Source organism: Lissotriton vulgaris, unplaced genomic scaffold (genome assembly GCF_964263255.1).
Source record: "Lissotriton vulgaris unplaced genomic scaffold, aLisVul1.2 SCAFFOLD_11836, whole genome shotgun sequence".
Taxonomy (NCBI): Eukaryota; Metazoa; Chordata; class Amphibia; order Caudata; family Salamandridae; genus Lissotriton; species Lissotriton vulgaris.
The window spans coordinates 3,336-12,269 of NW_028245078.1; the positions used below are offsets into that span (position 1 = coordinate 3,336).

At 43.3% G+C, this 8,934-nt stretch overlaps 1 long non-coding RNA gene across 1 annotated transcript; it reads right to left on the bottom strand.

The window, feature by feature from the left end:
• Positions 1 to 2,191: 2,191 nt before the first annotated feature.
• LOC147666544 (uncharacterized) lies at positions 2,192 to 7,663 on the bottom strand. Its single transcript, XR_015304754.1, has 2 exons — positions 5,703 to 7,663; positions 2,192 to 4,708 (listed from the first exon to the last, which is right to left on the bottom strand). It is a non-coding gene; the product is annotated as an uncharacterized LOC147666544 (long non-coding RNA).
• Positions 7,664 to 8,934: the final 1,271 nt, after the last annotated feature.

Here is an 8,934-nt window from a genome sequence, read left to right on the forward strand (position 1 = left end):
AATGAGCATATAACCTAGAGCTAGCCAGAAGAGCATGGGCTTCTGAATCCAATAAAAGAATCAGATTTTTAACTGGTGTAATCAACACCAATAAAGGAGCTAGTGGTGTCGATCTTTGCAACTGTGTGTTGAATGCAGTCCTGAGAATGGACACAGGTGTGTTGTTTAATTTGGATTCAACGGAACCTGAGACGGAGTTGGCATCAACCCTGTTACAGGTCGAAATGCACAGCTGGCATTGAGGACGAATCCACCACCAATAGGCCAGCTGCAGGCCTCCTGGGATCCATGATGCCAAGTGACATTCCAGTGGGATCGGGCGTAGCACCAAAGATCTTGTTCAAATTAGCCAATTTAAGCTGATTCATGGTCCCCACCCTGTTAGAACGAATTTGAAACAGGATCAGCATCTAAGCTGTCTCCGCTGGGGGAGAAAAGCTTTATGGCCTAGAGGGGCTGGGTGCATCATGCAAATCTGAATGGTGTGAATAGTGAGAAGCAAGTGACCCATGTTCGGCTTTTTTGTATTTTTTATGGCTCCTTGTCGACATATCTGATTTTGACGAAGACCAGTCACAAGTGCAACCTCGGGAACGAGACTTCCTGCACCCTTGACTTCGAACTGTATCACCACACCCTGGACTTTGATCAGGAACAGATCTTCGACATCTTCAACTTAGTGAAGAGCTTTGCCTCGTTCTCATAGATTGCCTTTTTGTTCATATTGACACACACCTTTGAATCATGACAGGAGTCAAGGCACAAAAGACAGATGTCATGAGGATATGTACACAATATCTGCTGGGTACAGTCCTTACATAGTTTAAATGTGACATTGTCTGCACACCACTGAAAACTGAAGGGAAAAGTAAAATCTGTTGAATGATAAATGAAACTCCAGATCCACGTTGGTTGGACCATATATATACTGGTTCTGACATCACATCTGCATGGGACAGAAGTAGAACGACGATGCACAAAGCCACCTCTTAGATAATGAGGTAATTACTACGCAAACGTTTCTGGATCCAGTGTGACACCTGGGGCTATTCAAAAGGTGACGAATATGCATTCAGATGTCTCTATCAGAAATGAAGGTTTCAGGAAAGTTCCATCTTTCCTTTAGAGGAGCGTCAGTTAAAAGGGGGAGAACAGGTACTTTACTACTAGTTAGAAAGGGTAAAGTGCACAGAATTCTAAAGCCAGCTAAAATATAGGGTCCAGCGAAAGGCGAAAAATCCAGGGTGACAGCGCAGAAAAGATAGTTGTCCAAAGTGGTATTGGGTGTTGATGCAAAAACGCCAGACGGCTGACAGATTTTGATCTATCAAACCACCAAACTCTTTTCTGGGCAGGCAGACCTCCATGGCGACAAAAGGTCGAAAAGCTGTTTTCTGACAATCTACTTGCATCTGCCAAACACTAAATCAGGTGCCCAGCTCTAGATCTGGTCCTCCAACCTAAAAGAGGATACGGACTGCTCTTGAAACAAGACTATAAAATGTCTAGTCTGTCTTTCCTTCAACTGCTTGGGATGCATCCTTTGGCACCGGGCACATGATGCAGGGTCATAGTCCTTGCCAAGACACCAGATGCAGGAAGGATATGGGTCGTAACTGTCATATGTTGCTTGCAAATCTTGCATGGTTTGAATCTGGATAACAATTGGGGGATAACCGTGTCAAATTATTTAGGATTTTTAATGAAAAAAGATTCAAAATGTCAAATAAAAAAAGTTGAAAAAACCCAATAACTTGGGATTTCACATTAGTTGGGGGTGCGGAACTGATGACACTGATAAGGAACACTGCACTTTTTCAGTCAGAGCTGCAAGACGTCGTAGTAGAGTCCAAAACAGAGCCACATGAAACATGTGGTGGAAGAATCTAGGAAAAAAATGGCTGATCCAGCCTGACACCTGGGAAAAAGTTCAAGGAAAAGTTATTATCCATTAAAAGTAGTATACTGTATTATTAAGGTGCTGCACTGTTCCTCCAGGACATAGAGAACTTTATTCTTGCATACAGACTCTAGGGACGTTTTTGAGGTCATAGAGTACTCTATTACACTGATTCCACGTTACATTTCCAGAACTTGGACTAACTCTTGTTTTATTCAGGTTTTCGTTTCACCCTCTAGGTTAGATGTTGAAAGTCTGAGTCTGAAAAGCATTGGGACAAGAAACCAGAAATTAGTAAGACAATGTATGTAAATTCTTTATTTCTGAAAGTAGTTAGGAATGAGCTCCTAATGGATGTCAACCATGATGTAGAAGAAATGCCAAAGGTTAGGAAAGCAGAGCACAGTTACTTCAGAAACATTTAGGAAAAAGGGTTGACGGGCGGATACAATTTACAGTACATTGTTTAGTGTAGAGTGCCATCCTTTGAATGCTACATAGGCATATCAGTCAATAAAATAAAAAGGGCACCGTTCGTATACGTTGCCTTAACCTACACAGAACGTTTTGGTCAAGCAGTGTCCGAACAGACAATCTTTCATTACACTTCCTCCTTTATTCCTCCCTGAAAATTATTTTGGCCTACCCCCAAGAGTTCTGGGCCATGGTCTGGTTATGCGGTGTGGGATTTAAGTTTGACTTGTCTTCAGTTTGTAAATGTTTTTGGAGGAAGTCAGTGTGCTGTAGTACTAGTCATTTATTTCATCAATTTCCAAAAACATGTATAGGCTTAGACCTGACTTTAAAGTCACATTTCAATGCATTTGTGTGCATGTAGTGTTACTCTGCAAAATGAACGAAGCTTATTGATTTACTACAACTGTTATGGCTAAGTTAGCCACCACTGACAGAAGATAGCACTGAATGAGGGGTTTCCTACCTTGGATGCCTGTATCACTAGCACCGCAGAGCTCTAGACTCTACAGTCAGGGTATTCTGCTCACACTGTCAGAATGCCAAAGAACACATTGCTCAATATTTTCCTGTCATTGAAGGAATAGGCAGACTGTCCCTCTGCACATTTTGGTTGACATCCACTAAAGATCGCACCTTCCATTATAAAGAGACAGGCTGAAAACATAATGTTCTACGTGGTAAATGGGTGGGGAGTGAATAGGCCCCCTCCCTTGGTTTCCTATTACAGAGTATTACAACATAATGCACAATTATAACTGAGTGTCACTGTTTCTAAATTATTCCACTAAACGATTCAATAAACAATTGATGAAAGATGCAGTATTCACCATTGTCGGATGGTGAGGAAACCTCCTGAAGCCATAATATACAAGTGCCCCCGGGGGCGAGGCGAGCTTTTGAGCCCGCTTTTGCGCCCGCTTTGCGCGCCCGGGGCACTTTAGTATTACAAAAGGGGCTGCAAACGCTTGTGTTGCCCCTTCTGTAATACTGATAGCACTGGCACACAAAGCGCCAGCGCTATCTTCAGAGGTTATTCCTTCATTTGCATGGGGGCATGTCCCATGTAAATGAGGGAATCCCTTTGCTTCTGTGCCTAAGCCATATTACAGATAGGGGCGCAGAGGCAAAGAAGGTCTCAGGAGGCACACTCACAGTGCACCATCTAAAAGGTGGCGCACTGTCAGTGTGCCCCCCGATGGCAGTCCTCAGCAGGTGGGTGAAGTCATTCACTGCACCCGCCTGCAAGGGGATCTCTAATCCCCTTTCAAAGTGCAGGCAGGTTGCCGCCTGCACTGTGAAAACAAGGAGTTCCTTTAAAGCAGCCACTCTGTTTTTCACCTGAATGCGCTGCACCCAGGGTGCCCTGGGGGCTGCACATTCATTATAATACGGTACATTTTCATTATTTGCACTGGGTGCACCTTGTAAAAGGTGAGCCCGCTGCAAACAATGAAAATGCGCCTTTTGTGTAATACAGCCCCTGACGTATGTACAGTAAAGGAGAGGAACAAATGGGATATCGAATTGGAAATGCAGGCAGCTAAAATGGAAAACCTGCGCTAAAGTTATAATAAAACTTAATGATATGCACTCTTAAAACTTGAAGGGTCCGCGGTTCTTGGATACCCTCTTAACTTGAGCCCTACTTGTATATGATCGGACGTCTTATTTTGCATGTACTTAAAGCATCATGAAGTTATTCCCAGGACTAAAGATTCTCTGAGGTACTGTATATTTAGTCGTGCAGCAAGCGCTCACTGGGCCCTAACGAGGGCAAGGAAAATGGGCCACCTATTCCTTAGCCTAATGGTAAAAAAAGTCACTAGTTAGGGCCCAGTGGGTGCCTCGTACCCATGGCCCCGGTGCCATGGCACTAACATTATTAACAGCTAATCCCCTCAATGTAGTTACAGTAGTGAGCCTATTAGGAACAAATGGTGTCCAGAAATTCTTAGTTACCATTCATGTTTCATTCTTTATTTACATGTGAATCATGTGGAGTACTGCATAGCTACGTCACCCTACTTCAGCAGAAGTGCCCTGGGTTCCGGCCCTGGACAGATCTTTCATTCATACACAAGAATGAAACTGGCCACATAGTAACAGTATTTCGCCTATAACAGTGATTCGTTTAAATATTTTGTTAAATAAATGGTTCCAACATCGACTGAAGATATTCACATCTTGCTTTCGATTCCACCATTGAATGCTACAAGAATCCTACAACTTGACAGAGAGCTAGAAAGATCTGAAAGACTAAAGAGCCATCGCTGAATCTGTGGTGGGATCAGAACTGATCACACTGCAGTGGCCATACAACAGACAACAGAACTAGGCATGGGCGGAAAATCCGTTCCGCTCGCGGATTTTGCGGATTTTCGGGAAATCCGCAATCCGCGAGATTTGCGAATCTCCCGCAAAATCCGCAAATCCGCGAGCAGCGGATTTTGCTCGCACTGCTCGCACTGTTCGCGTGAGTTCGCGCCCCGCGAATAAGTGCAAAATTGCAGAAATACGATCTTAGCAAAACTGAAAGTAACTACTTACCAGGTTCAAAAGTTCAGGCTCATCATTAGTAGCCATTTCCTGTAGTGCTTCCTGAGGGGCCCCTCCAGAGTTCAGTTGCCAGTTGAAACTATTATGTGACCCTGCTCTGAACCTCAGAATAGTTACACATATGCCACAAAGGTCCTGAATTACAGCTAAGGGAGACAAGCAGGAGCCAGGCTGGAAGTTAAAATCCATTAATCAGCCCCTAATTCATTATTGTCAGTTGGGGCAGGGCAGGTGTTGTAACTAATTTTGCAACAATGAAAGCACTTAGCAAGTGCAAAAGATCACTAGTCAGGGCGCACTAAGGAAGCAGGTGCCAGCTAAAAAAATATTCTGTGACACATTAATCAGCCCCAAATTAATTCAGGTCACTTGAGGCAGGGAAGGTGTGCTTTGCTTTGCCGAAAATAATGTACACTGGACAACCAGAGGGTGTGGTGATGAAACAGAGGGTGGCATGGGTGGGCCAGAGGGTGGCATGAGTAGTCAGAGAGTGGCAGTGGTGACAGAGAGTGGCAGTGATGAAGAAGAGTGTCCCAAACAGGCTGGACACGTAGAAACAACAAGTTCGCAAAACTTGCGACCCGACAGGTAAGTTCGCAATTTGCGAAAGTGTACAAAACCCTCGCGAACTGGCAGAAACACGGGCGAACACAAAAAAAAAAAATCCGCAAATTCGCGGGAATTCGCGGATTTTGCGGATTGCGAATCCGCAAATCCGCAAAATTCGCGAACGCGAGATCCGCAAAATTCGCTCATGCCTAAACAGAACTGACAATTTATCAAAGACATTCTGCATCACAAGTATATGTATGAAACCTGGAGGGCGAAATGAGGCCAAGTAGCCAGATATGCACTCGCTACGCTGAAAACAAAAACCAGAGCAAGTCTGCTTTAGTACGATGTCTGCATACAGACTTCTTTTTTGCCCAGTTAAAACATGGACTTGAATTGATCGCAGAACTTACTCGAACGTTCTAACTTCAAGCATCAGAAGTGAGCTACATGTGTAAAAATAGTGGACACTGGGAGATCTATTACAAATCGCAGTAATCAAGAAATCACAGCTAAACACTGTAGCTGCTCTTCATAATGTTGAGCGGTGCCATAGTTTAGGGATGTGTTGAGACCTTTCCACCTGCTGCTATCCTTCAATAAGCTTTGGATCTCAGGACATAGCTCCGTTGGCCCACGATCAGACTGTATGGTTCTTAGCAGCCCTCCAGTGTAGTTCTCCTCTTTGGCATGTGCTTGACTGCACTCTCTGCATTACTCCTAAAGCTATGTGCTACTGGGCCCAAACTCTGTCCCTCTCATCCCTCCATGTGCCTCACAGCTGAGTGCAGGATTGACTTTTTGGCAGCAAGAAAGCACAACCAAAATAGGCCACTCATTGGATTCTTTTCAAAGTCACACAAATTACCGACTATACCATCAATGTGTCGTATACAAGGTCGGGGTGTGTTTGTGTGATGGTGTGTGTGTTTGTGTGTGTGTGTGTGTGTGTGTGTGTGTAAATGTTTGGTGTCACGCAGACAGATATCAGATTGCTGCGAGCGACATAACCAGGCCCTGGCTCAGAGGTCTGAGTGTACAGCACATCGTACAATGCAGGCAGAAACATTTGGCACATGTTTTGTTCAAAACAGCACAGCAGTAACAAAAATACAGAAAACAGATATGGACAAAGACTGAAAGCACCAAGTTCCAACATCTCCGGAGATAAAGCCATTGTGATAGTATCAGTGCGGAGCCTGGAAGGCGTTATGCGTTTAATTATGGAGTGGAGTGCGTCAGAGGGGTTTACAAGGCTATACACTGATCCTACCTCGGCTGAAAAAGGGCCTGCTTTACGTAACACTAGACTGGTGTTACGTTACCATTATTTCTAACTGTGCAAATGGTCTCCTAATATTGCTCTGTATTTGGCAATGTTGTAACTGAAAACAAAATGTAGCGATGACAGCAAACCCTGTTTCTAGTTTTTGGTGAAAATGCCCTCGATTCAGTAGCTGCACGAGCATGATTTCAAAGCACTGCTTGTTTTAGGGCATCCCGGGCATTATCATGCAAATTGTCTGGTTAATGCTGCTAAACGCTGCTGGACTGCCGGCACCAACAACTGAAGCAATCAGTTTAACACATACCACACACATCTTCCCCCCTCTATTACCCAATAACGAGCATTCAATTCCGGAGGGTCAATTCTTAAGTGAAACGGAATATTGCTATTTAAAATACGTGTTATCTCCCAAAGGATTCACTCTTTTCAGTGAAACTGAATATACATCAACTGGGCGCGAGAGAAGGCAATGCACTGACGCCCTCATTAGGCTAATGTGGCCTTCTTTTGATGAATGATTTTAAATATACCCCATTACTGGTTATTTTCTGAACTGATAGATTAAACAATCTACAACTTGTTTTCCATTTATCTTTTTTTAGCGTGTCACATTGTTCTAAATTTTACGAACCAGACTTTGAAAAAGGAGATTATGTCAGCATTAGAGCAGTAACGGTGCAACGTTTAAGTTTCTAGATTCTTTGACTTTGTAAAAAAAAGTCTATGTGCCATTTCGGCTGCTGGACCTCAAAGGAGTCTGACATCATTGCCTTCTGTCTCCTGGCGTCTGTTCTTTGGGAAGACATCTTAACCTAATGCTGAAAAGACGCAACAAAATACTTTACCCTCTGTCGGAGTTAGAGCAGGAATAATCCATGGAGACCAACCCTCACGCAATGTTAAGGGATACATTTACTGCCGGAAGAAAGCTAATTCATTAACAGTCCTGATGATTAGGCTAATCTCCAGCGCCACAAGATAAGTCCATGGTGGTCCGAGGAACAGAGGAGATGGGGAGAAGATTTGCTTTGGACATGGAATGAGTTCTCAATGGAGCGAGTAACATTGAGGGGGCTTGAATCATTAAACAATCATTCATCTATAGGTGTTTTCCCCAAACGTGAGAAGAACTACATGACAGTCAAATCATGTAACTAAAGATAAAGAAATAATGTTTCCTCTTAATATCACATCTCACAAGCATGTACCCTACATCCAACTGATCTATACAACTAGTCATCTATCTGCAGATGTTTGGCTTGGTAGTTAGAAGACCTCAAAGGTAATATGACCTGTACAAAGTGAGGCCTTTATGCAATTGCTCATAACCAGCTGGTTAACGAAAAGTGAGTTACCTGTAGCTCTGTTCTCCATCTTGAGTATTTTATTGTATTTAATACACACAATAATACCTCAACTAAAATGCATAATCCGGGAAAGATCCTGACCATGCACAGAGGCATTCTATTTTTGAGTGTAGAAGAACATCCCATGATGAGAAAACAGGTTCCTTGATAATTAAAATCCAAATAGCTGGTGAATAAAGGGCAATCATTTAACATCTCACTTATGAATTTGGATAACGGTATGAGTACAACCGTGTAAAAGCCTCTCAAAAGTGGATCGCCACAACACTATAAATGGGTGGAATACTGCAGCCTAGCAAGGTTGTCATCATGAAGGTTGCATATGATGGCTTGGTAACTTAAGTGCAGTGTAGCTTTAGATATAAAACATATATATGATAAAATGTACAGATTATAAACAAACCACTAGCCTAGTCAGTCACATTTACAGAATTATACAGAGCAGCAAGACATGTCTAGTGCAGGGGTGAATTACCTTGTCATAGGGGTTTGGAGTATTGTTTGACAGACCATTTCGAAGGTCACAAGACTCAACCCTGCCTCCCAAAAACAGTTGAGGCTACGACACCACGGGGCTGGAGCTCTGTGGAGTTCAAGTTGAGGTAGACACCAAAGCATACCAAAGCAAGTGCCAGTCTTACATACCAAGAGGATATTCAACTAGTCTTGGTCTTGTAAATGGGTTTATTGTAATATGTTCATCTATTGCACATCAACCCACCCCTCTGCCCCTAACCTGTAGCAAGGAGAGACCCTTCCTGGAGATAAGCATACAAGATATGCACAAACACAAA